The sequence below is a fragment of the Lutra lutra genome, chromosome 13 (genome assembly GCF_902655055.1).
Source record: "Lutra lutra chromosome 13, mLutLut1.2, whole genome shotgun sequence".
NCBI classification, from domain to species: Eukaryota; Metazoa; Chordata; class Mammalia; order Carnivora; family Mustelidae; genus Lutra; species Lutra lutra.
The window spans coordinates 74651465-74679374 of record NC_062290.1 but is presented as its reverse complement, the minus strand read 5'-3'; the positions used below and the strand labels follow the sequence as shown (position 1 = coordinate 74679374).

General features: G+C 39.3%; 1 protein-coding gene across 4 annotated transcripts in view; it reads right to left on the bottom strand.

Annotated features, from left to right (window-relative positions):
• KIAA1958 (KIAA1958 ortholog) overlaps nt 1-27910 on the bottom strand; it is a 169090-nt gene extending 141180 nt beyond the window's left edge. For 3 of the 4 annotated variants that reach the window (XM_047699537.1, XM_047699536.1, XM_047699532.1), the window contains exons 1-2: nt 27776-27910; nt 11756-11955 (exon numbers count right to left, since the gene is read on the bottom strand). The gene's annotated coding sequence lies outside the window, so the exon portion shown is untranslated. The remainder of the gene's footprint in view (nt 1-11755; nt 11956-27775) is intronic. The other variant, XM_047699533.1, reaches the window with a different exon arrangement.

Sequence of the window (27910 nt, the reverse complement as noted above, 5' to 3'; positions counted from 1 at the left end):
TTCTTCAAAAACATAAATTTTCCCTGGAAACCTATAAGCTCACTCTCCTAATCCTTATTTCAAACCTTTAAGGTTTCCATTCTTAAGAAAACAGAAGAAAGTCATATGCTAAAATGTAAGTACACAAAATAGAGGTTGTTAGTATAACGTGTCAGAAAGATCCACACATTTCCCAAAATTTATACAAAATTGCATGCTGCATTTGCAAATGGGCACTTTCTAAGAAGATAATCCAAATTTTTTATCCAATTCTCAAAAGGGTTGGAAACCCACAAAAAGATTAAGAATTACCAAGTAAAGCTAAGAGACACAATACCTCAGAGTCTTACTTGACCTTACAGGAACAGAAAGTTTGATTGATATCCTAGTTGACAGGAAATTAGGTCCCCTGGTGCTAATGCTGTATATTTATCACACAGAACAAAAAATTCCTACTCAAAAGAATCAAACTAAAATATTCAATTACAGTCATTTCTTAAAACCTAGAGAGATTCCATACATCCTGAGTATTCAGATTAACTATGTGCATATGATACACCAAACCAACCATGAAAAGAATAACAAACCCAACAACAAGAGTGTTAAGGGGAAGTCTGAGTCATATGCTATTCTTTGGACCAGAGCCTGGTGGAACAGCAGAGGACCGTGAAAGAAAGGCTAATCCAGTGTCATAATTTTGTGTTTCATGAAGGTCTCTGTAAATGCATGGCTTCCTTCCTCCCACCTCCAAACGCTTCTAAAAGTCCTTAGCTTGGGGCGCCTGGGTGGATCAGTGGGTTAAGCCTCTGCCTTCGGCTTGGGTCATGATCTTGGGGTCCTGGGATCAAGCCCTGCATCGGGCTCTCTGCTCGGCAGGGAGCCTGCTTCCCCCTCTCTCTCTGCCTGTCTCTCTGCCTACTTGTGATCTCTCTGTCAAATAAATAAATAGGGGCGCCTGGGTGGCTCAGTGGGTTAAGCCGCTGCCTTCGGCTCAGGTCATGATCTCAGGGTCCTGGGCTCGAGCCCCGCGCCCCGCATCGGGCTCTCTGCTCAGCAGGGAGTCTGCTTCCTCCTCTCTCTCTACCTGCCTCTCTGCCTGCTTGTGATCTCTCTGTCAAATAAATAAATAAAATCTTAAAAATAAATAAATAAATAAATAAAATCTTTAAAAATATATATATATATAAATCCCTAGCTTAACTATTTTTTTAAAAGATTTTACTTATTTATTTGACAGACAGAAATTACAAGTAGGCAGAGAGGCAGGCGGAGAGAGAGGAAGGGAAGCAGGCTCCCTGCTGAGCAGAGAGCCGTTTGCGGGGCTCAATCCCAGGACCCCGGGATCATGACCTGAGTGAAGGCAGAGGCTTTAACCCACTGAGCCACCCAAGTGCCCCCTTAGCTTAACTATTAACTAAATCATAAATACTGAATTGCATTTTTAGAAACTTTCTCAGTTCAATATAATGGACTAGGAAAATTCCAAGGGAAGTTCAGCTTCAATTAAATACCACAACTGCTAAAACAGCAATGTCCTACTGAGCATATAAGTACCTGAGTCCTGTTAGGAACTGACTACCAAAACTACCACACTTCTAGTTAAGAACAATCCCCAGATTCTATTCAGAATTAATGTGCCCAGAGAAACCCTAAGTTATAACCCATGATTCTGCAAGGAAGGCAGAAACTTTCTTGTGAAGCTAGTGTGGCAGGAACACTGCTGACTATAACTATTTATCCAGCTATGTTAAAAAGAAAAAAGGAGCTTGAGCAAGTAAAACTTCTGAAGACTTAGTACTGAAGAAAACAAAATCAGCATATCAAAAAGATTTCAGACTTTTTCCCCACTAAAAAGTAATAGAATTTTATGCAATCCCCAAATAGTCACAAACACAAAATACATTAGGGACACGGCGTGTATATAAAATTATCCTTCACTAAGATAAATGCCACTAAGAAAAATACAACTTTTTTTCCCCACAAATTGTCAAAGTACTCTAAGTTAAATTTTGTTTTATCCATACTTCAAAAATTTTTAAAGATTTATTTATTCGGGAGGGGAGGAGCAAGCAGGGGGAAAGGTAGATGGATGAGGAGAGAGAAACTTTAACCAGACTCCCAGCTGAGCTTTCAAAGCCCAGCTGGGGGGCTTGATTTCATGACCCTGAGATCATGACCTGAGCCAAAACCAAGAGTCCAATGCTAAACTGACTGTGCCACCTAGGTGCCCCCTTACTTCAAATTTTAACAAGTTCTATCATATATTTTGAAAGTCATTTTCTAGAAAAACTTAAAAAGTGTTAATTCTTAACTATACCCATTATATGAGCTCTATGGTGCTCAGCTTCTCTGAGGTTAAGATCACTCAAATACTAAAATTTTGGTGGCACACTTCAAAGGACAAGGTTACATCCTTCTCACTCTCTACTTGATTCCCTTTCACCAGTGTGTGTCAGTGTATATGGAGCTCTTTACTGCCCTGACCTATATAGGCACGAAACAAAGTTCTTGTATGTTCCAGTAAACAATCTTTCTTAGAGCTGGCTGGACTCTGTGCCAGCCAGTTTTTAGGCCAGCCAGTGGCCTTTTACCACTCATCTTGCTCTGTGTTTTGTCACATGACCCACTCAGGCCATTCAACTAAGTCACAGTACTTCTCCTACTCAAATAAAAATAAATATTATTTCCCCCCAAATTTGATAACCATCTGTGAAGGGTTTATAGCATAAGTGCTAGAACAGGACAATTTGAAGCCAGTGTGCTAATTAAGATGATATGCTTTAAAATGTTAGTAAATTGCTACAAAATAACCATGAAGTCAAAGTAGAGAGATATATACACTTTGAACAACACAAGAATTTGTTGAACTCAATTTTCTCTGGTACCTAGTGTTCAAATACCTTCCCTTCCTGATATTTAAGCCTCAATAATTTGGCCTAGGTGCCTGGAATTCTACCCACATGAATTCATTTAAGCATCGTAACAACGCTATGAGGTATATACCTAGTAACAAATCATTTTGTAAATGGGAAACCAAAGCACAGAGAGGTTAAGCAATAATAAGGGCCAGAAACAAACCAAAGCAGTCTGAGCTCTCCTACATCCATGGTCTTAACCAGATGCTAGCCAAAAGAATTCATTATTAACATCGTATTTGCTCCACTGGTTTTCACACTAAGAAGATCTGAACACAGATTTAGATTTCATTATTTTCAAGGATTTTCTTTTTATGTTAAAGATTAAGTAAGTCATTAATCACAAAAATCACTGAAGTGTAGAATAACCACCAATTAAATAGTGATGGAACATACAAACACCTAAGAAAAAGAACTAAAAGCTTGAGTTCCTTCACTTCTCCAGATCATTTCCTTACCTATAAAACATAAAATGAAGGGCTTAAAATAGATTATCTCCATGTTCCTCTGGTTCAAACACTGAAAAATTAATAATTAAAAACCCAGGAACCCCTTATATGATTTAAGACAGTGCTATCCAGGGCACCTGGGTGGTACAGTCAATTAAGCATCGACCCTTGGTTTTAGCTCAGGTTGTGATCTCAGGGTCCTGAGACTGAGCCCCATGACATGCTCTGCACTCAGCAGGGAGTCTGCTTGAGATTCTCTCTTCCTCTTCCTCTGCTCCCTCCCCTCACTCCATGATTGTGCCTTCTCTCAAATAAATAAATAAATCTTAAAAAAAAAAAAAAAGTGCTATCCATTGGCAGGCTACAATAAACTAGAGTAACTGATTTCTAAAGTATGCAAAATCACTCAAGTTTCTAAATATGTATTTTATTATAAAAGATAACCAAACTGGGGTGCCTGGGTGGCTCAGTGGGTTAAAGCCTCTGCCTTCAGCTCAGGTCATGATCCCAGGGTCCTGGGATCGAGCCCCACATCAGGCTCTCTGCTCAGCAGGGAGCCTGCTTCCTCCTCTGACTGCCTCTCTGCCTACTTGTAATCTCTTTCTGTCAAATAAATAAATAAAATCTTAAAAAAAAAAAAAAAAGATAACCAAACTCTAGAAAGTATGGCAAGAAGCATAATTCATAATCCCAGGACATTAAAAATGTTGGCATTATTTTCTTCTAGTATTTTCCTTATTATGCATTGCTTTACATGACTGTCATTACTGAGCAGAGAGGGAGGGAGGGGAAAATGGAAGTGAAAAAAGCATTTTTTTTCCTTGAACATAAATTTATGACACGGATTTTTCATGTTGCTACAAGGCTGACCATGATACGTCCTCACTGCCACCACCACCCCAATGACCTGTCCAACCTCATCCCTTGCTGCTCTTCTCCTCCTTCACTCTATTACAGCCCTTCCTCTTCTTGTTCCTAGAACACACAGGCACATTTCCAACTTTGTCCCTTTGTACTTGCTTTTCCCTCTCCCTCAAATGTTCTTCCTCCAGCTACCTGCATGTCAAGCCCTTTCACTTATTCCAAGTCCTTACTCAAAAGTAAGAAGGCAATCTAAAATGTCAAGCCCTCGCCCTGAAATTTTTCATATCTCCCTTCCCATTTTTTACCATGTTAGCACTCACCTCTTAACATGTTATCTCATGTACTTGTTTATTTTCTATCTCTTCCACTAAAATTAGAGGTCGATGAGGGCATGAATTCTAGTCTTTGCTGATTTGTCAGCAGCTAGAAAAGTACCTAACATGTAGCAAATGCCCAATAAATAATTGCTGGATGAATTTAAATGGTTATATCCTATTCTATCAAGTGCTTACACCAGGATTTATCCAGTAATTCCCCAACTGACGGATATACCAGTTATTGCTAATCTTTTGCTACACTAAATAATGCTCTAATTTAGGGGTCATCAAGCTTCTTCTGGAGAGAGTCAGACAGTAAATATTTTGTTTTCCAAGGTTTCTGAAATACCTACTAAACTCTTCCATTGTAGCACAAAAGCAGCCACAAAAAAACAAATGGTTGTAACTGGATTTGGGCTACAGATGGCCAGATATGGCTTGTGGTCTCCGATCTCTGCTTCGCGGCATGTTGTTGTACATGTATCTTTTTCCATCCTTTCAATTAGTAGAATTACTAGATAAATGGGTATAGATGTATTTACGGTTCTTGATACATTCTGTCAAAATGCTTTTCAAAATGATAATCACGAAGAAATGGAGGAACTGGGACATTGACACACTGCTGATGCAGTATAAATTGATACAGTCACTCTGGAAAACTGACAGTCTCTACTAAAGCTGAGCATATATACCCTATGACTCAGCAATCAGTCAGGACACTTGTTTTCCTTCAGGAAGATGGTGTTAGATACTGGAAGGAACACAAGGTGTTCCTCTAAGGTGCTGATAAAGTCCAGCTTCTTGATATGAGTGCTAGTCACATTTATTCAGTTTCTAATAATTCATCAACTAGATACACAATTTGTTTATTATTGGTACATGTATTATATTTTGAAGGGGTTCAGAAGGTGCCAAATACATCACTTTGGCAATTACTTTGGGCTGAAAGCATGTGAGAAATAGCAAATGCAGGAAGGTCTCTCTGACCTCCCTCTTTCTACCTAAAAGCAGGTCATAAAATTTCCCATGAGAAAGGTGCCCTTCTTCTACAGGAAGAAAAGAACATTCTTAGCACTAGAGACTGGGAGATGAGGCCAAAATTGATCTGTACAAATATACCTACCAAAATAACCCTTATCTTCCATTAGTTTCCCCCATATATTTTCTAGTCACTGTCTCACAATTTATGGCCTCTAGCTGAAACTCCTTTGTCTAGTCAATTCCCCACAAATATACTGATTCTTTGTTTAAAATATATATAAACTCTCGGGGCGCCTGGGTGGCTCAGTGGGTTAAAGCCTCTGCCTTCGGCTCAGGTCATGATCCCAGGGTCCTAGGATTGAGCCCCGCATGGGGCTCTCTGCTCAGCGGGGAGCCTGCTTCCTCCTCTCTCTGCCTGTCTCTCTGTCTACTTGTGATCTCTGTCTGTCAAATAAATAAATAAAATCTTTTTTAAAAAATAAAAAATAGGGGCACCTGGGTGGCTCAGTGGGTTAAAGCCTCTGCCTTCGGCTCGGGTCGTGATCTCAGGGTCCTGGGATTGAGCCCTGCATCGGGCTCTCTGCTCAGCAGGGAGCCTGCTTCCTCCTCTCTGCCTGCCTCTGCCTACTCGTGATCTCTGCCTGTCAAATAAATAAATAAATCTTTAATAAATAAATAAACAAACAAACAAATAAATAAATAAATAAATAAAATATATATAAACTCTCAGTTCTAACTGCTCATTCAGGTCTTCATTTGCCTTATGAAGTCTTCTATGTGCACATGAAAATATTATATAACACCTGTATGGTTTTCTCCTGTCAATCTGTTTATTTCTTAAGCCAAGCCACAGAATCAAAGAGGGTAGAAGAAAGTTTTTCCTCCCCTATACTTCCAAAGTTTAAAAGAGCAAAAAAAGAATTCTGTATACCCATCAGCAATATATATGAGAATAACTTCCTCCCTTCCTTTCCCCTCACAAACAATGGGATTATCTCATTTTATATTTTTGCTAATTTGATAGATTTTTTAAAAAAAAATAAATGAATTAATGGGGCACCAGTGTGGCTCAGTCGTTAAGCATCTGCCTTTTGCTCAGATCATGATCACAGGGTCCTGGGATCGAGTCCTGCATCAGGCTCCCTGCTTAACAGGAATCCAGCTTCTCCCTCTCCCACACCCCTGGCTTTTATGTTCCCTCTCTCGCTGTGTCTCTGTCAAATAAATAAACAAAATCTTTAAAATAAATAAATGAATGAACGAATGAATGGATTAGGAAACAAAACAAAGGAACATGGGAAAAAAGAGACAAATGAAAAACCAGAGTCTTAAATATATAGAACAAACTGGTGGTTACCAGTGGGGAGGTGGGGGTGGGGAGATGGGTGAAACGGATAAAGGGGATTAAGAGTACACTTTTGGTGAAGAGTACTGAGTAACACAGAATTGCTGAAACTAATGTACCCCTGCAACTAATATATAACGCTCTACGTTAATTATACCGGAAGAAAGAAAGAGAGAAAGGAAGGAAGGGAGGGAGGGAGAAAGATGAAAAAACAGAAAGAAGGAAGGGACTCCTCAGTGGCACAGTCCGTTAAGCCCCCGCTGTTGGTTTCGGTGGTCATGATCTCAGGATCATGAGACTGAGTCCCACGACAGGCTCTGCGCTCAGCTCAGAGTCTGCTTGGGATTCTCTCTCCCTCTGCCCCTCCCATTCCTGCTCGTGCTCTCTCTCTCTCTCTCTCCCCCTAAAATAAATAAATAAATATTTTTTTAAAAGGAAATTAACAGTAAATTGATTGCTGTATTATTTTATGCTTAATTTTCAGTGAAGCAGATAATTGTTCTTCAGTTTACCTTTTCTTCTCCAAAGTTTTAATTCTTTTGTAAATCATTAAAATTAAAATAATACAGTGCCGGGGCGCCTGGGTGTCTCAGTGGGTTAAAGCCTCTGCCTTCACTCAGGTCATGATCCCAGGGTCCTGGGACTGAGCCCCACATCGGGCTCTCTGCTCAGCGGGGAGCCTGCTTCCTCCTCTCTCTCTGCTTGCCTCTCTGCCTACTTGTGATCTCTGTCTGTCAAAATAAATAAAATCTTTAAAAAATAATAATAATAATACAGTGCCAAGAGGACCTCAACTCTCTATCACTGCATTTTCTCGGAACTGTTGCCTTCCTTTTAATTTCATTTAAAAAAAAAATTAAAATTTAAGTTTTCACATAGCCAAATTGAGTGACCTTTTCACCTACATACACTTTTCTCAAAAAACATTATACAGAATTACATTCTTTCATTTTTAACAAAAATATTGTTTCTTATTACATAATGTATAAAGATATTCTTACTTCTCAGGCCTATAGTTTGCTCTTAGAAAGACAAATATCTATTTTGATATTGGAAGGCATCAACTAAAAATGTATTAAGGCAAATCTATAGAATGAATTTTGACTCTAAAAATACTTATTTTTATTTTTATTTTTTTATTTTTTGACAGAGGGAGAGAGATCACAAGTAGGCAGAAGCAGGCAGAGAGAGAGGGGGAAGCAGGCTCCCTGTTGAGCAGAGAGCCCGATGCGGGGCTCGATCCCAGGACCCTGAGATCATGACCTGAGCCGAAGGCAGAAGCTTGACCCACTGAGCCACCCAGGCGCCCCTAAAAATAATTTTTAAGTAACAAAAACCCCAGGGGTGCCTGGCTGGTTCTGTCAGTAGAGCAAGCAACTCTAGATCTCAGGGTCATGAGTTTGAGCCTCACATGGTTGGGGGTAAGGGGTAGAGTTTACTTAAAAAAGAAAAAAAAAACCTAGACATTTGAGGAAGTTACTTTATTAATGGAAAGCACATATTTTATTATTTATCAGTGTATAAACACATCACTAAAGAAATACTAAGTATACAGGAATAATCTGTGGTAAGACTTTCATCCATCAGAAAGAAGTCAGCCAGATGGGGCACCTGGGTGGCTCAGTGGGTTAAAGCCTCTGCCTTCGGCTCAGGTCATGATCCCAGGGTCCTGGGATCGAGCCCCACATTGGGCTCTCTGCTCAGTGGGGAGCCTGCTTCCTCCTCTCTCTCTGCCTGCCTTTCTGACTACTTATAATCTCTATCAAATAAATAAATAAAATCTTAAAAAAAAAAAGTCAGCCAGTTAAGAAAAAAAAAAAGAATATTACATATCAAGAATATATTCACATATACTATGTTCATAACAATATACTCAGATAGAATATGATTTATAAAAATACATACTTTTCATTGATTATATTCACTTGCATTACATATATTCAAAAGGAAAATATTTACAGGAAGGTTAAACTATCACATAAAACTATCAGCTTTCAGAAACAGAACATTCCTTAAAATGTTGCTCTGAAGGTGGAATGGGAATACCTTCAGCTAAAATTTCACAGAAATCTTCAAATACTATTTAAACAAGGTTTGATAAATCCATGAATTAGACATATTTGTCAGTTGGGGGATGGAACCTTCCTTGCACTGGTTGTAGGAAACTGGCCTAAAGTTGCAAAACTTCAGAGCCAGAAAGCTTAAAAGAATTTTCTGGGGGAGAGAAACAAATTTCTCTCTATCTGCTTGTGTTTATCCAGATGCCAGAAAAGGATTCTTGGCAGATTTCCATAAGGAACTGAATTGCCACCTTTAATGAAATTTAACCACATGTGGGAAACATTTTCTCTAAAAATAATTAAAATTTTAAGTTTTGTCCAAGAGATAAACTTTTGATATACAAAAATCCATTAATGCAGACCTCCGTTTTTTTCAAGAATTCAGATAAAGTATGCTTATTATTGAGCCATAATTGTCGTGAAAATGTTAACAACCCAAGTAATTTAGAAAAGAACTGAATTCTCTGAAACAAATATGTTGACTTATCACTATATTATGGAGAAGATAAACTCGAAAAACTGTTAAGAATCAAGTTACTGTGTATCTTATGCCCCCTTTTTTACCTAATAAGATATTTGTTCCCTTTGATCAATAGGAAAAAAATTTCCAAGATAATAACTAAAAAAAAAAAATCATGCAAAGAATGAACAAGGAGTTCTAAGCAAGCTGAACAGTAGCAAAGGCTTAGTATGGACTCCCCTCAAATCTCACAAAACAGATGAAGTAGACCAAGAAATAGATCCATACATATGCTCAACTGTTTTTATACAAAGATTCAAAAGCATGGGGTGCCTGGGTGGCTCACTGGGTTAAGCCTCTGCCTTCGGCTCAGGTCATGATCCCAGGGTCCTTCCTCTCTCTCTGCCTGCCTCTCTGCCTACTTGTGATCTCGGTCTGTCAAATGAATAAAATCTTAAAAAAAAAAAAATCAATCCAATGGAGGAAGGATGGCTTTCTCATCAAACGGTGCAGGATCAACTGGACATTCATAGGCAAAAAATGAACCTAAACCTAAACTTCACACCTTAAATAAAATTAACACAGAACAAACAAACAAACAAAAAAATTAATACAAAACAGATCAGACTTAACTCTAAAATGCAGAACTTGGAGCACCCAGTTGGTTAGGTACCTGCTTTTGGCTCAGGTCATGATCTCAGGGTTCTGGGATCAAGCCCCACATTAGGCTCCCTGTTAGATGGGGAATCTGGTTCTCACTCTCCTTCCATCCCTCCCCCTCCAGTGGTGATTTTTTTCTCTCTCAAATAAATAAAATGTTAAAAAAATAACAGAAATAAAATGTAGAACTTAAAAACATGGAGAAAACAACATAGGAAAAAATCTCTGAGATCTGGGGCTAGGCAAAGAGTTCTTAGATTTGATACCAAGCATAATCATTAAAAGGAAAAACTGGCAAAATTTAAATTAAAATCTTTTGCTTTGTGAAAGCCCATGTGAAAAGGATTAAGACAAGGTACCGACTGGAAAAAAGAAACTTGCAAACCACGTATCAGACAAAGGACAAAGGACTAGTAACTAGAATATATAAAGAACACTCAAAATAGCAAAAAAAAAAAAAAAATTAAAAACCCAATTATAAAATAGGCAAATGACATAAAGAGACATTTCTCAGAAGAGGATATACAGATGGTAAATAAGCACATGAAAAGATGTGCTATATTAGCCACTAGGGAAATGCAAGTTAAAAACCTAAATTACTACACATACATCAGAATGCCTAAAACAAGAAATAAGGACAGTAAATGCTAGCAAGGATGCGGAGAAACTGGATAACTTATGTATTGCTGGTAGGAATATAAAATGATACAATCACCCAGAAAATGTATGACAGGTACTTAAAAGACTAAACATATAATTGCCATATGATACAGCAGTTACGGTCCTGAGTATGTACCCCAGGAGATTACAAATTTCGTTCAAAAGAGCTTTATTTTTTCTAGGATTTTATTTCAGTTGAGAGACAGAAAGCAAGAGAGTGGCACAAGCAGGGGGGAGAGGGAGAAACAGGCTCCCCAATGAGCTGGGAGCCCCATGTGGGGCTCTATCCTAGGACCTTGGGATCATGACCTGACCAAATACTTAACTGACTGAGCCACCCAGGTACCCTTCATAACAGCTTTAATCTGTAAGTCAAGAAATGGAATCAATCCAGATGTCCTTCAACAGATGAAGTTAAATAAACTAGGATACACCCATGGATTACTACTCAGGAATAAAGAAGAACAAACTACTGGGGCGCCTGGGTCCTGGGATCAAGTCCCACATCTGGCTCTCTGCTCAGCAAGGAGTAAACTTCTCCCTCTCTCTCTGTCCCTCCACCTGCTTGTGCTCCCTCTCAAATAATAAATACAATCTTTAAAAAAAAAAAAAACTGATAAATGAAACAACCTAGATGAATCTCCGGGAAATTGTGCTTACTGAAAAAAGCCAATCTTAAAGGTTACATATGATTCCATTTGTATAATATTTTTTTAAACAACAAAATTTCAGAAATGATTGTCAAAGCTTAGAAATAGGCTGGTAGGATGTGAGCAGAATAGAAGGGCTGGGAGAAACAGTAACATACGTAGGTGATAAAACGTACTATACTGATCCTAATACACACAATTGAGTTCCAATAAAATGCAATATGAATACGAGTGGTGATTGTATCAAAGCCAATATATTTATTAGGACAACCATAACAAAATACCAGATTGGATGGCTTAAATAACAGAAATTCATTTTCTCAGTTCTGGAAAACTAAAAATCCAAGATCAAGGTGTCAACAGGTTTGCTTTCTTCTGAAGCCTCTCCGTGGCTTCCAGATAGCCAAGTTCTCACCTTGTCCTCACGTAGTCTTTACTCTGTAAACAACATCTCTGGGTCTCTTCTTGCATCCAAACTTCCTCTTCTTACAAGGACAGCAGATTGGATTAGGGCCACCCTAACAATCTTTTTAACTTAATAACCTCTTCAAAGGCCCTACCTCCAAATACAGTGACATTCTGACGTGCTGGGGTTTCAGACTTCAACATATGAATCTGGGGGGGATACAATTCAGCCCATAACAGTTAATACCTTCATTGTGATATTATATAGTTTTGCAAAATGTTACCATTTAAGGAAACCAGGCAAATAGGCAAAGAATCGATTACTTCATACAACTGCAAGTGAATCTACAATTATCTCAGTAGAAATTATCTCAGTAGAAAACAAACACACAGATGGAACAACAGCTAACAAAAGACATGATATTTAACAAAATTAATTGATAAGGTAGCCCCATGAACCCCAGATGAGTGGACAGAACTAAAATATACATAAAAATAGAAATCAGGATCAGCAACTAGGCAGATGAGGTGAGAAAAGGGAGACTTCTGATATTAACAAAGCTGGTAAACAGAAAATTAAAATCACTCTAAAAAAGAGAGGACCCTACTTGAGTGAAATTGGATCAAGAAAAGGAAAATTTGTCAGGCTTCTAGGGAAAATAAGACCTAAAAAGTCTGAGAAAGGGGGTGCCTGGGTGGCTGAGGGTTAAGCCTCTGCCTATAGCTCACGTCATGGTCCCAGGGTCCTGGCATTGAACCCCACATCAGGCTCTCTGCTCAACAGGGAGCATGCTTCCCTCTCTCTCCCTGCCTGCCTGCCTACCTACTTATGATCTCTCCCTCTGTGTCAAATAAATAAAATCTATACAAAAAAAAAAAAAAGAAAGAAAGAAAGAAAGAAAAGAAAAAGAAAGAAAGAAAGCCTGAGAAAGAAAACTGTAAGAATTAATATCCAAATCAGAATACTTGGCTGACTTAGCCAGTGATGCATGTGACTCTTGATCTTGGGGTTTTAAGTTCAACCCCTACATTGGGTGTAGAGATTACTAAAAAAAAAAAAATAAATAAATCTTAAGAGGCACCTGGTTGGCTCTGTTGGTTAAGTGTCTGCCTTCAGCTCAGGTCATGATCCAAGGGTCCTGGGATCAACCGCAACGTCAGACTACCTGTTCAGCAGGGAGTTCACCCTCCCCCAGATCATGCTCTCTCTCAAATGGGTAAAATCTTTTAAATAAAAAATAAATAAAAATAAAATCTTGAAAGATAAATAAAATAAAATCCAAATCAAACAAAAAGGCATTGCTAGGGATAAATGAGAGACCCAAAGAAGGTCAATCTCAGAGAATAATAAAAAGGAGAGTAAATAAAAAGGAAATTTTCCAGTAAAATATCTACAACCCGTCATCTAATAGTAAAACTTACAAGTCTCAGTGACAAAGAGAAAATCTTGAAAGCAGCTCGGGACAAGAAGTCTCTAACATACAATGGTAGAAATATTAGATCGGCAGCAGACTTATCCACAGAGACCTGGCAGGCCACAAAGAACTGGCATGATATATTCAGAGCATCTAAATGAGAAAAATATGCAGTCAAGAATACTATATCCAGCTAGGCTATCATTGAAAATAGAAGGAGAGATAAAAAGCTTCCAGGACAAACAAAGGTTAAAAGAATTTGCAAACACCAAACAAGCCCAACAGGAAATACTGAAAGGGGAATTCCAAGCAAAGAGAGAGCCTAAAAGTACTAGACCAGAAAGGAAGAGAGACAATAATCAGTAACAGTCACCTTACAGGTAATACAATGGCACTAAATTCATAACTTTAAATACTTACCCTGAATGTAAATGGGCTAAATGCCCCATCTAAAGACACAGGGTATCAGAATGGATTAAAAAAAAAAAAAAAAAAAAAAAGGCGGGTGGGCGCCTGGGTGACTCAGTGGGTTAAAGCCTCTGCCTTCGGCTCAGGTCATGATCCCAGGGTCCTGGGATCGAGCCCCACATTGGGCTCTCTGCTCTGCAGGGAGCCTGCTTCCTCCTCTCTCTCTCTGCCTGCCTCTCTGCCTACTTGTGATCTCTGTCAAATAAATAAATAAAATATTTAAAAAAAAAAAAAAACAAGACCCATCAATACGTTGTCTACAAGAAACTCTTTTTACCCCAAAGACACCTCCATATTTAAAGTGAGGGGGTGGAAAACCATTTACCATGCTAATGGACATCAAAAGAAAGCTGGGGTGGCAATCCTTATATCAGACAAATTAGATTTTAAGCCAAAGACTATAATAAGAGATGAGGAAGGACACTATAGCATACTTAAAGGGTCTGTCCAACCAGAAGGTCTAACAATTTTAAATATCTATGCCCCTAACATGGGAGCAGCCAACTACATAAACCAATTAATAACAAAATCAAAGAAACACATCTACAAAATACAGTAATAGTAGGGGACTTTAACACCCCCCTCACTGAAATGGACAGATCGTCCAACCATAAGATCAACAAGGAAATAAAGGCCTTAAACAACACACGGGACCAGATGGACATCACAGATGTATTCAGAACATTCCATCCCAAAGCAACAGAATACACATTCTTCTCTAGTGCCCATGGAACATTCTCCAGAATAGATCACATCCTGGGTCACAAATCAGGTCTCAACTGGTACCAAAAGACTGGGATCATTCCCTGCATATTTTCAGACACAATGCTCTGAGGCTAGAACTCAATCACAAGAGGAAAGTTGGAAAGAACTCGGATACATGGAGGCTAAAGGCCATCCTACTAGAGAATGAATGGGTCAACCAGGAAATTAAAGAAGAATTTTAAAAATTCATGGAAACAAATGAAAATGAAAACACAACTGTTCAAAATCTTTGGGACACAGCCAAGGCAGCCCTGAGAGGGAAGTATACAGCAATACAAGCTGTTCTCAAGAAACGAGAAAGAACTCAAACACGCAACCTAACCCACATCTAAAGGAGCTGGAGAAAGAACAGCAAAGAAAGCGAGACATAATAAAGATCAGAGCAGAAATCAATAAAATAGAAACCAAAAGAACGGTAAAACAAATCAACAAAACGAGGAGCTGGTTCTTTGAAAGAATTAATCTGATTGATAAACCCCTGGCCAGACTTATCAAAAAGAAAAGAGAAAGGACCCAAATTAATAAAATCATGATTGAAACAGAGAGATCACAACCACACACCAACGAAACACAAACAATTATAAGAACGTATCATGAGCAAACTATACGCCAGCAAATTTGACAATCTGGAAGAAATGGATGCATTCCTACAGACCTATAACCTACCAAAACGGAACCAGGAAGAAATAGAAAACCTGAACAGACCCACAACCAGCAAGGAGAGTGAAGCAGTCATCAAAAATCTCCCAACAAACAAGAGCCCAGGGCCAGACGGCTTCCCAGGGGAATTCTTCCAAACATTTAAAGAAGAATTAATACCTATTCTCCTGAAACTCTTCCAGAAAATAGAAATGGAAGGAAAACTTCCAAACTCATTTTACGAGGCCAGCATTACCTTGACCCCAAAACCAGACAAAAACCCCACTAAAAAGGAGAATTACAGGCCAATATCCTTGATGAACACAGATGCAAAAATTCTCACCAACATACTAGCCAATAGGATCCAACAGTACAATGAAAGGATTATTCACCCACGACCAAGAGGGATTTATTCCTGGGCTGCAAGTTGGTTCAATATCCACAAATCAATCAATGTGATACAACACAATAATAAAAGAAAGAACAAGAACCATATGATACCCTCAACAGATGCTGAAAAAGCACTTGACAAAGTACAGCATCCTTTCTTGATCAAAACTCTTCAAAGTGTAGGGATAGAGGGTACAAACCTCAATATCATCAAAGCCATCTATGGAAAAACCCACAGCAAATATCATTCTCAATGGGGAAAAACTGAGAGCTTATCCCCGAAGGTCAGAACACGCCAGGAATGTCCACTGTCACCACTGCTATTCAACATAGCACTACAGGTCTAGCCTTATCCATCAGACAACAAAAATAAAAGGCATCCAAATCGGCAAAGAAGAAGTCAAACTCTCACTCTTTGAAGATGATATGATACTTTATGTGGAAAACCCAAAAGACTCTACTCCAAAACTCCTAGAACTCATAGAGGAATTCAGTAAAGTGTCAGGATACAAAATCAATGCACAGAAACCAGCCTGCATTTCTCTACACCAACAGCAAGACAGAAGAAAGAGAAATTAGGACTCAATCCCATTTAGAACAGCACCCAAACCATAAGATACCTAGGAATAAACCTAACCAAAGAGCAAAGAATCTGTACTCAGAAAACTATAAAGTACTCATGAAGAAATGGAGGAAGACACAAAGAAACAGAAAAATGTTCCATGCTCATGGATTGGAAGAACAAATATTGTGGAAATGTCTATGCTACTTAAAGCAATCTACACATGTAATGCAATCCCCATCAAAATACCATCAATGTTTTTCAAAAAAGAAAAATGGAACAAATAATCCTAAAATTTATATGGAACTGGAAAAGACTCCGAATAGCCAGAGGAATGTTTAAAAGGAAAGCCAAAGTTGGTAGCATCACAATTCCAGACTTCAAGCTCTATTACAAAGCTGTCATCATCAAGGCTGTATGGCACTGGCACAAAAACAGACACATAGATCAATGGAACAGAATAGAGAGCCCAGAAATAGACCCTCAACTCTATGGTCAACTAATCTTTGACAAAGTAGGAAAGAATGTCCAATGGAAAAAAGACAGTCTATTCAACAAATAGTGTTGGGAAAACTGGACAGCCACATGCAGAAGAATGAAACTAGACCATTTCCTTATACCACACATAAAAATAGATTCAAAATGGATGGAAGACCTCAGTGTGAGACAGGAATCCATCAAAATCCTTGAGGAGAACACAGGAAGCAACTTCTTCAACTCAGCCTCAGCAACTTCTTCCTAGAAATACCATCAAAAGCAAGAGAAGCAAGGGCAAAAATGAACTATTGGGACTTCATCAAGATCAAAAGCTTTTGCACAATAAAGGAAACAATCAACAAAACCAAAAGACAACTGACAGAACAGGAGAAGAAATTCACAAATGACATATCAGATAAAGGGCTAGTATCCAAAACCTACAAAGAACTTATCTAACTCAACACCCAAAGAACAAATAATCCAATTAAGAAATGGGCAGAGGACATGAACAGACATTTCTGCAAAAAGACATCCAGACGGCCAAGAGACACATGAATAAGTGCTCCACATCACTCAGCATCAGGGAAATACAAATCAAAACTACAATGAGATACCACCTCACACCAGTCAGAATGGCTAAAATTAACAAGTCGGGAAACAACAGATGTTGGTGAGGATGCGGAGAAAGGGGAATCCCTCCTACAGTGTTGGTGGGAATGCAAGCTGGTGCAGCCACTCTGTAAAACAGCATGGAGCTTCCTCAAAAAATTGAAAATAGAGCTACCCTATGACCCAGCAATCGCACTACTGGGTATTTACCAGATACAAATGTAGTGATACAAAGGGGCACATGCACCCGCATGTCCACAATAGCCAAACCAGATACAAATGTGTGATTTGAAGGAGCACACGCACTCGAATGTTTATAGCAGCAATGTCCACAACAGCGAAACTTGGAAAGAATCTAGATGTCCATCAACAGACGAATGGATAAAGAAGATGTGGTATATATATATATACATACATACATACATACAATGGAATACTATGCAGCCATCAAAAGAAATGAAATCTTGCCATTTGCAACAAGAAGGATGGAATTAGAGGATATTAAGCTGAGTGAAATAAGTCAATCAGAGAAAGACAATTACCATATGATCTCTGTGATATGAGGAATCTGAGAGGCAGAATGAGGGGTTTGGGAGGTAGAGAAGGAAAAAATGAAACAAGATGGGATCAGGAAGGAGACAAACCATAAGAGACTCTTAATCTTACAAAACAAACTGAAGGTTGCTGGGGGGAGGGGAGTATGGAGAGGGTGGTTGGGTTAAGGACACTGGGGAGGGTATGTGCTATGGTGAGTGCTGTGAAGTGTTTAAGTCTGACGATTCACAAACCTGTACCCCTGGGGCAAATAATACATATATGTTAATAAAAATAATTAATAAAAAAAATAAACATACAATTACAAAAAGAAAAAAAAGGACATTTTCTTCCTTTATGTTGAAAGTTAACATACAATCAGGAGTGCATAGGTGGCTCAGCCGGTTAAGTGTTGGACTCTTGATTTTGACTCTGGTCATGATCTCAGAGTCCTGGGACAGAGCCCCACCAGGCTCCACACTCAACAAGGAGTCCATTTGAGGATTCTTTCTCTGCCTCTCCCCTGTTTGCATGCACTCTCTCTAAAATTAAAAAAAAAAAAAAAAAAAAAAAGAGAGTGCCCAGGTGGCACAGTTGATTGAGCAACTGATTCTTTGTTTTGGCTCAGGTCATGATCTCAGGGCCATGAGACTGAGCCCCCAGTTGGGCTCCATGCTCAGCTCAGAGTCTACCTGAGATTCTCTCTCCCTCTCCCTCTGGCCTGCTACTTGTGCTTATTTGCTCTTGCTCTCTCTCGAAAATGAGTTAAGTCTAAAAAAAAAGAAATATACAATCAAAAAAGGAGAAATAATAAGTGAACAATTTGCTGATATTCCACAATTTCACAAACAGAACACACGTATGTAACCAGCAACCAGATCAAGAAACAGAACATTACCAGTGCCCCCAGAAGCCTCTACTTCTCCTTTCTAGTCACTACTTCCTCAAGGTTCTGGCTTCTAAAAGAATTTGCTGATTTTACCTGCTTGGCAAATTTATATATGTGGAGGCACACAGTGTGAACTCTTTTGTGCTTGGCTTCTATAGCACCACAAAGGTCTGTGAGATTCATACATACTATGTAGTTACAGATTGTTAATTCTCATTGCTCCACAGTATTCCACTGTTATGAATATAGAAAAATTTATCCATTTGATTCAGTCTCCTATTGTTGTATAACAAATCACCCTAAAAATAAATAACGTAAAATAATTCTTCCTTCCTCACAATTCTGTGGGTTATCTGGGCAGTTTTTCTCCTGGCTTTACATGAATTTGCTCATGTGACTACTTTTAGGTGAAGGGTCAGGTCAGCTGGGAAGTCAAAGATCGTCATACTCACCTAATCTGGCAGTAAGTGCTGGTCACTAGCTAGTGCACCTCAATTTTCTTTCACCTGACCTCTCCCACTTGCGTATTTTTTATCTTGTGGTCTCTGGGCAATATTTCCCCTCCAATGTGTATGCATTTATCAAGCTTCTGCTGCACCACACTTGCCTAATGTCCCACTGGCCAAAATAAGTTAAATGCTTAAAATCAGAATCATTGTGCAAAGGGACAACACGTGCATAGACACCAAGAGATGGCACTTACTTGGGACCATTAATTTAACACTCTACCACATAGTATACCGTTGTCATTTGGGCAGAACTTCAGTTTGGGGAATATTATAAATAGTACTATGAATATTCTGGTACATTTATTTTAGTAAGCATGTATCTTTGAGTAGCATTACTGAACCATAATACATGCAAACACATAGCTTCAGTAAATACTACCAAATAGCTTCCCAAATTGCTTGTATCCATTTATACCTTTTTAATATTTTGTTTATTACTTTGTTTATGGAGTAGAGCAGAAGAAGGAAAGAATTTCAGACTGTGCATTGAGTGCCAAGCCTGACATGAGGCTCAATCTCATGACCCCAAGATCATGACCTGAGCCCAAACCTAGAACTGGATGCTCAACTGACTGAGCCACCCAGGCATCCCTCCATTTAGATTTCTATACCCATTTACACTTCCAACAGCAGTGCTTGAGAATTCCAGTTACTCTGCATTCTCATCACCACTTGATATTTTTCATCTTTTTCATTTAGCCATTCTAGTGGGTATGCAATATTATCTCACTCCAATTTTATTTGAGTGGCCATATTTTTTAAATTTCACATAAGAAACAAAGGAAAAAATTCATACCATGAAACTAAAAAAGAACTACCTTGGCCTATTTCCATCTCCATCACAGAAACCTTCTCCTAAAGTATAAGTAAATCCATCTAATTTAAACATGAACAAGCAAAAGGAATGCAATCTAATCCCATGTGAGGTACTATGAGAAAAAGATGTAAAAGAACCAAATAAGGTACCAATAGTCAATGTAAGTAACATCACAGAAATATGGCCATAAAGTAGGTGAGAACGGTCGCATAATATTTTAATATTAAAGGAAATTAAAGTGATAGAAGCTATAAATATACATCAGAAATAGAAAAATGGGAAAGAAAGGGAATGGCCACACAATAAGAGCATTTACAAAGAGAAATGATAGAATTCAGGACAGAATAAGAAAAAAAAATCAGAAAGGAAGACAAAACTGCAGTTAATGCTTAATAAAGGATAAAAAGGAAAAAAAAATAGAAAAATAAAATAAAAAAGATAAAAAGAATTTGAAGAAAGTTATAGATATAAAAGACAGTCAAAGAAGATCCAACATACATGTAACAGGGGACCCCCCCCAAAAAAGAAAATGAGAGCAATAAAACAGATTAAATATTAAAATCTATGATTGATGAAAATATTTATGAAAAAATACTTAAGCCAATATTATAAAATCCACATTGTGTATCTGGGAAAAATTAACAGAGAAGAGCCAACACTTAATAGATGCTCTAGAAAAATTACTACCTTTTAAAGATGAAGAAAAGGGGCGCCTGGGTGGCTCAGTGGGTTAAGCCGCTGCCTTCGGCTCAGGTCATGATCCCAGGTCCTGGGTTCGAGCCCCACATCGGGCTTTCTGCTCAGCGGGGAGCCTGCTTCCTCCTCTCTCTCTGCCTGCCTCTCTGCCTACTTGTGATTTCTCTCTGTCAAATAAATAAATAAAATCTTAAAAAAAAATAAAATAAAATAAAGATGAAGAAAAAAGTCTTTGGGCATCCAAGAGAACGATAAAGTCATTTAAAAAGAAAAGAGGATCAAAGTGGTATTAGACTCTGACAGTAACATTTTTTACCAGAATACAATACAGAATTACAAAATACAATAGGACTCTGGGGCACCTGGGTGGCTCAGGTGGTTACGCATTTGCCTTTGGCTCAAGTCACGATCTCAGGGTCCTGGGACAGAGCCCCACATGAGGCTCCCTGCTCAGGAGGGAGTCTGCTTCTCCCTCTGCCCCTCCCCCTGTTCATGCTCTCTCACACATGCTTGCTCTTTCAAATAAATAAAATCTTAAAAAAAAAAAAATGGGTAGGACTCAGCAAACTATGGCTTGTGCACCAAATCCAGCCCACTATCTGGTTCTGTAAATAAAGTTTTACTAAACGCAATTATTACATACTCTATACGGCTGCTTTTGCACTGCAGTGGCATGTTCCACAAAGCCTAAAACAATTGCTATTTGGCCTTTCACAGAAAAGGTCTGCCAAACCTACAACAAAGTAACATATTTAGGAAATTTGAGAACAAAAATGTGAGCCAAGTACTTATATTCAGACACACAGGCCTTCAAGTATAAAACCAGAGAAGAACAGTTTTAAACATGAAAGACAGGACACAGTATTCACATGAGCCATTTATGAGGATTCAAAGAGCTTCAGACTATCAAACGCGACTACAGAAGTCTCAGCATAAGGACTTGTGTTGTGCACTAAATAAATTTAACTGGAGAACCAAGACTAATGATAGGCAAAGGTGACAGAATAATATGTGATTTCTATGGGGGCAAACAGAACTGAGAAATCTTAGGGAGTAGGAATCAAGTAGTCTAGGGGCTCGAATATATCACACATATGTAGTGAAGTATGTCTGTATGTATGAAAGACAATGAGCGGACAAGTACTATGAGTTGTACTGTCCCCCCCCAACTAATACACTGAGTTCCTAATAACCAGTACTTCAAAATGAGACAATATTTGGAGTTAGGGTCTTTAAAGAGGTGATTAAAGTAAAACAAGGTCATTTGGGTGAGTTCTAAGGCTATGGATAGATATCTTATAAGAAGAGGACACAGGTACATAGTGAAAACATCTGAGGAAGACTGAAATTGAAAGCCAAAGGGGACTCAGAAGAACGCAACTCTGCCACTATCTTGGTCTGGGACTTCTAGCCTCCAGACTTTAAGAAAATTTTGTTGTTTAAGGTATCCAGTCTGTCATACTTTGTTATGACAACCCTTAATAACTAATACTGACTGGGGAGAGGAAGTTGTTCTGGCTGGGTAGAAGTTGACAAATATTGTTAACTCTGTCCCAGAAGTGTGAAGTCTCAGAAAAGTAGAGCTTTTGATATGTGGTGATTATGTCTTAAATAATGCAGTGATTTAAAAATTTCTAAATAGGGGTGCCTGGCTGGCTCAGTTGGCACAGCATGCAACTCTTGATTTCAGGCTCATGAGTTCAAGCCCCACCATGGGTGTGGATCCCACTTAAGAAAAAAAAAAATTAAAGAGTAAATACTTACAAGGAAAATAATTACAAGGGAAAACTGAAGGGGCACAATATTTTCAATGTGAAAAGGCCAGAAAGGTTTAAAGTACTTGTCAGTTTTGAGGAAAACCAAGAAGAAAGGAAACCCAAACAAGATATATCCTATTCCTGAAATTAAAATTAATTAAGAAGGTAAATAAATAATGCAAAACCAATCCTGCTAAGCAAGGGAAAGTAACTGAAGCAACTTTGCATAATTTGTTAGAATTTAAATTGACTTTTTTTTCCCCCAAGATTTTATTTATTTTGGCAGAGAGCACAAGCAGAGGAGTGGTAGCCAGAGGGAGAGGGTGAAGCAGGCAGCCCAGCACGGGAGACTCCACCCCAGGACCGTGAGATCATGACCTGAGCCAAAGGAAGATGTCCACCACCTGAGCCATCCAGGCACCCCAACTTTTTTTTTTTAAGATTTTATTTATTTATTTGACAGACAGAGATCACAAGTAGGCAGAGAGGCAGGCAGAGGAGGGGGGGAGGAAGCAGGCTCCCTGCTGAGCAGAGAGCCCGATCTAGGGCTCGATCCCAGGGACTCAGAGATCATGACCTGAGCCGAAGGCAGAACCCACGGAGCCACCCAGCGGCGCCCCCCCCCACTTTTTTTAAGTAAGCTTTACACCCCTCGAACTCACAACCCCCAAAGCAAGAACCACATGCTCTACCAACTGAGCCAGCCAGGTGCTCCTCAAATTAATTAAAAAAAAAATTTTTTTCAGGGGCGCCTGGGTGACTCGGTCAGTTGAGCATTCAACTCTTGGTTTCTGCTCAGGTCATGATCTCAGAGTCCTAGTATAAAGCCCAACATCAGGCTCTGCACTCAGCAGGGAGTTGCCTTGAAGATTCTCTCTCTCTGAAATAGATAAATAAAGTTTTTTAAAAAAATTTTTCACCTAACTAACAGAATCCCTGATGGTCAACAAACTAAAACATCTTCAGTCATCAAATGAAAAGATATTTCAATGGGTATTAATAGAATTCTGGTTCACTGTAATTTTTTTTTTAACAAACAGGTAATAATTACTAGCAATTGCACATAGATCATTTCTTGCCCTGCACCTAGAGCTATAGAAGCCATAGATTTCAAGAGGACGAGTAAGGGTGAGTGGAAAGTTATTCTCCAATTTGTAGCTATTTAAGAGAGACTTGCTCCCTAGTGCTGAGCAGGCCAAAATTCAGGCAGATAAGAGAAAAAAATAGCTAGAGTATAAATGCATCATTTTACAGTAAGATTTTTCTTTTTTCTTTAAGATTTTATTGTCAGAGAAAGAATGAGCACAAGCAGGGGGAGTGGCAGAGGCAGAAGGCAGGCTCCCTGCTAAGCAAAGAGCCCATGCGGGACTCTATCCCAGAACCCTGGGAATATGCCCCAAAGGCAAACGCTTAACTTTCTGAGCCACCCAGGTGTCCCAAGACACTTAATGTTTTTAAAAGTTTCTTAAATGTTTTAATATCTTCTTGAAGTTTTTTAAAATTCTATTTGTTTTTTCTTTCTTTTTTTTTTTTAAGCAGGCTCCACACCCAGTACAGAGCCCAATGCAGGGCCCAAACTCACTGAGATCAAGTCCTGAGAAGAGACCAAGAATCTGATGCTCAACCAACTGTGCCACCCAGGCACCCCTAAAAGTTGTATTTCACATGAAGTTGCACAATTTATCTTTAGCAATATATATGATGTTACTTTTCTTCCAATACAAAAAAGCAGGTTATTGACATCCTAAATATCCCTTTGCTTTCTATACTGAAGTATGATAAAGTGTTTTGAAATACATTTTCTTTGTCACTAGACCCACTGGTATTACAAATACGGAATGGTCAAAAGCCCTCCAACTGTTTAAGACTTTACAAAATACACTTGAATACTGCGCATAATTTGCCTTTCTCCAGAAAAGGGTACTAAACTTGTTGACACTGGATACAAAATAAAATTCAAAAATTCGCATCTTGAGTACTTTTGGTTTCTTGACCTTTATTTGAATTTGAGACTAAGCTTTACCAAACAACAGAATTTACACTGTAACTAGCCAACCACAGTCCTCATTATGGAATCTATGCAGTACATTTGTTACCTAGGAAACAGACCAGAGCACAGGCAGAGTGCAATTTCTGTACAGCAAAAGAATTCTCCACTCATGCTGATAAATAAAGTCCATAAATCAACTAATCAGAAGCCAAGTCAAGAAGTATCACATAAGAGTTAAGCTCTATGGAAACTTTTTTAAAGGAAAAAAAGAAACCTGTGGGGCTTCTTCAGGCAACTATGTAGATCTCTTAAGTAAATATTATGAGCAGGTTTCTTTACAAACACAAACTGTCAGAAAATAAACTGTTCAAAATAAATGGCTTCTCTCCAATCTTCAGCTTCTCTATTTTGACAGTATTTAAGAGAAAAAGCTTCTTCAGAGCCAGCCTCGTACATCTGGTAGCAGAATATTAATCCAAGAATGAATTCCGCATTTTCCAAGAGCAGCACAGGTTTGTGCTGTTCTTAAACAATGCAGAACAATAAAGGCTGTAATGAGAGGTCACTGTCCCATACTTCTCACAGTCAGACCTGCTTCTATACCAGGCTAAAAAAACTTCATGAAAAGAAGTATTTGAAAGTCACAGGTCTATAACAAAGAATAAAACTGTTACTTTTCAGCTTTTCATTTGGTTATTACTAATGATAATACTAGTCCTTTGAGGGTTCCAGGTAACCTAAAGTGGCCACTTTGAGTTTCCTTTCATGGTACCACACTGTAACTAACAAGCAGGAAAAGTCTTTGGATTTTCTAGCCTATCAAATTTAACTGGACAACTTAGTGTTGTTTAAAAAAAAAGAAAGTGGCCAATGTCAGTTTATACTGCTCAGCTATATTTAAAATCCAACTTTACAAATTCAAAATATCTGGAAGTAACATTTGTCATATCAAAAATATCAGAAAAAAATTCAATCATTAAGAGAGCAAAATAATTTATACGCCTTCCTAATACCAACAAACCAGAAGAGAATCAGTTGAAAATATGTAAAGTTCTCTGGACTGTTTCTGATTACACAAAAATATTAATGTTAATTATACAAAAAAAATTAATATCCACATATCAGAGCCAAAAATAAAAACAAAATGGAAAAAAACTGGCTGTTATCTTTTAGCCACCCCAGATGAAGACGCTACACTGCCAATCCCAGAAAACTGTTATGCATAACCACAAGTTGCCAAGCAATTCTCAATGCAGGCCACACTCTTAATATTTAATTTACACAGTGACTCTTTTTAAACCTTATCCCTCTGATTGACAGTCCTATAAACACACAAACAAATAATTCAAGTTCTTGGCTTATCTTTTTTAAAACTTCTAAGAACTGAAAATGAGTGTGTAATCTAATAGCTGAAACTCTGCCGGTGTTTTCGAACTCCATCCCACCATTCCTAATAAAGTCTGAACAAATTTCAATACCTATGCTCCTTGGGCCATCCTTATTGAAAAAGAAAGAGGAACCTTCCTCAAGGGCCTACTAGCGCCTTGCACCAAGCCCTATGCAGTCTAAATTCGTTTAACTAATCTAGACAGGAAGTCAAAGCAAGAATAAAATTTGATCAAGTCAAAGGGACTAGTGAGATTAATGTTAGATGTAGTCTCTTCTAGGTTTTAAGAGTACAAAAATGTACACTCCAGATATTTACAAAATTAGGCATGCAATAACAATAGTCTGTTACTGTAACTAGGGCAAGAATCTAGGTTAATTTTTTCCCCTAGAAAAAGACTACTCTTTTCGGCACACTAAAACTGTCTCTTTAAATGACAAAAATCAGTTTGCCTAATTAAAACTGCATTAAAATTGTACATTGCTTTCTGATGAATTTCTACATCTTACTTGATGAAGATTTAAATAAATTGTTTTCCACCACAATGTTTTTCCTTTAAGGTCAGATGTTTAAGACAGCCTCTGTTTTCTGCATACAACTGTACATATATAACTGAGCACCCAAAAGTATTTTTGTAATCTTCTTGATAACCATCAGATTTAAATTTGTCAATATGGATTCTCACACACTGGGGGGGGGGGGGGGGAGAAGTCTCCAGAAGTGAGCAATAGGTTGAGAATAATACAAAGATAAAAATCCGTACCTGCATTAAAAATCTGAATCTGTAAAATTAAGTTTCTGGGCGCCTATTCAACTTCACTTATAATTTGAATATCTACAAATACGTATCAACTCTTCATAAGAAACTCACCCAGATAAATGATATAATTCAGAAATATCACCTACAGTACTTTTCAAAAAACTATATCCAACATGTACAACCCAATCGTTGGGTTTATAGAGAGAGAAAATACATAAAAACAGACCAAAAGAGGGAAAGCACATCACAGGGAGGAAAATCAGTTCTAACATTCACGTTCTCCCCATATGCTGTGGAAGACCTCATATTTTAAACCAGAAAAAATAATGGTTTTCGCCTCAACGCAAAGCTAGATATTTATTGCACGCCAATGTAACCTCCACCGTGGAAGCTGTCACTGTCGCTTGTTAACTGTTTACTTAATAGGTAGAAGATTCTGTCATGCTAATCCTAAAGAGTCTCGAAAATAACTTTACCATCAAACTTTAAAATATGTATATATGTAAGACAAATTTTGTAAAAATCACAGCCATGTTCATCTTTGATTTGCCTGTAAGTCCCTACCTAATCTTAAAACAAGGAGAAAAGCCACCTGAAAACCTGAAACGGTCTGTGATTTGGGTTGGATTTTGGTCCGCCCAGCCGGCTCGCGCCCAGGGGAATACATTTGTCGATGTATTTGATAACAAACACAAATCACTGTGCGCAGCCTCAGATGGGGGAGGGGGCGGAAGAGCCCTCCGGAGAAAGCCCTCCTCCGTTAGAAACAATAAATAAGGGACCGGAGTGATGCACGTTCCTCCACACACGCCCCACACGCACCTCAGCGTGCCTCTCGCGAGGGAAACAAGTCGGGCAAAGACCCGAAGCACCTCTCTGCCTCTCTCCACAACCCTCTCAAGACTTGGAAACTAAGAGGGCAGATCTTTTCTTTCTCCTTCCCGCCCTCCTTCCCACCTCCAAACAGACCCGAGAGCAGGAGCAGGCGAGCCAGACCCACGCAGCGCGCCCGCGGCGGCGACAGGAGATGCTGGGCGGCGGGCCGGCCCCGCGGAGGCTGACCAGAGCTGCGGCCGCCCGCGCTCGCTCCGGGAGCCCGTTCGGCCGCCCGGGGTCTCACCCCTCGCGCCCCCAAGCCCGTCGTCGGCGACGGCCAGGCGCCCGAGTCGCTGCCCTGACTCTCGGCCTTCCCACCCCGCCCCCCCCCCAGAGGAGACAAAAGAGGGTTCAGCCGGGTCACTGCTCGGCTGCCGAAGGGGCGGCAGCGCGGACCCCAGCGCGGCCGCCCCCCACACAAAGGGGCTCCCCGGCCCAGGTCGCAGCGTCGGCGCGCTAGTCTCCGCCCCGCGCGCGGGCTCTCACCCACCTGCAGGTGTCTGTGCGTCTGTCCATAGGAACGCGGGCGGCGGGGGGGGCCTGCGGGAGCCGGGCAGCCCGGGCTGGACGGGGCGGGACCGAGGGAAGGGAGGAAAGCGGCCGGAGGGCGGGAGAGCGAAGGTAA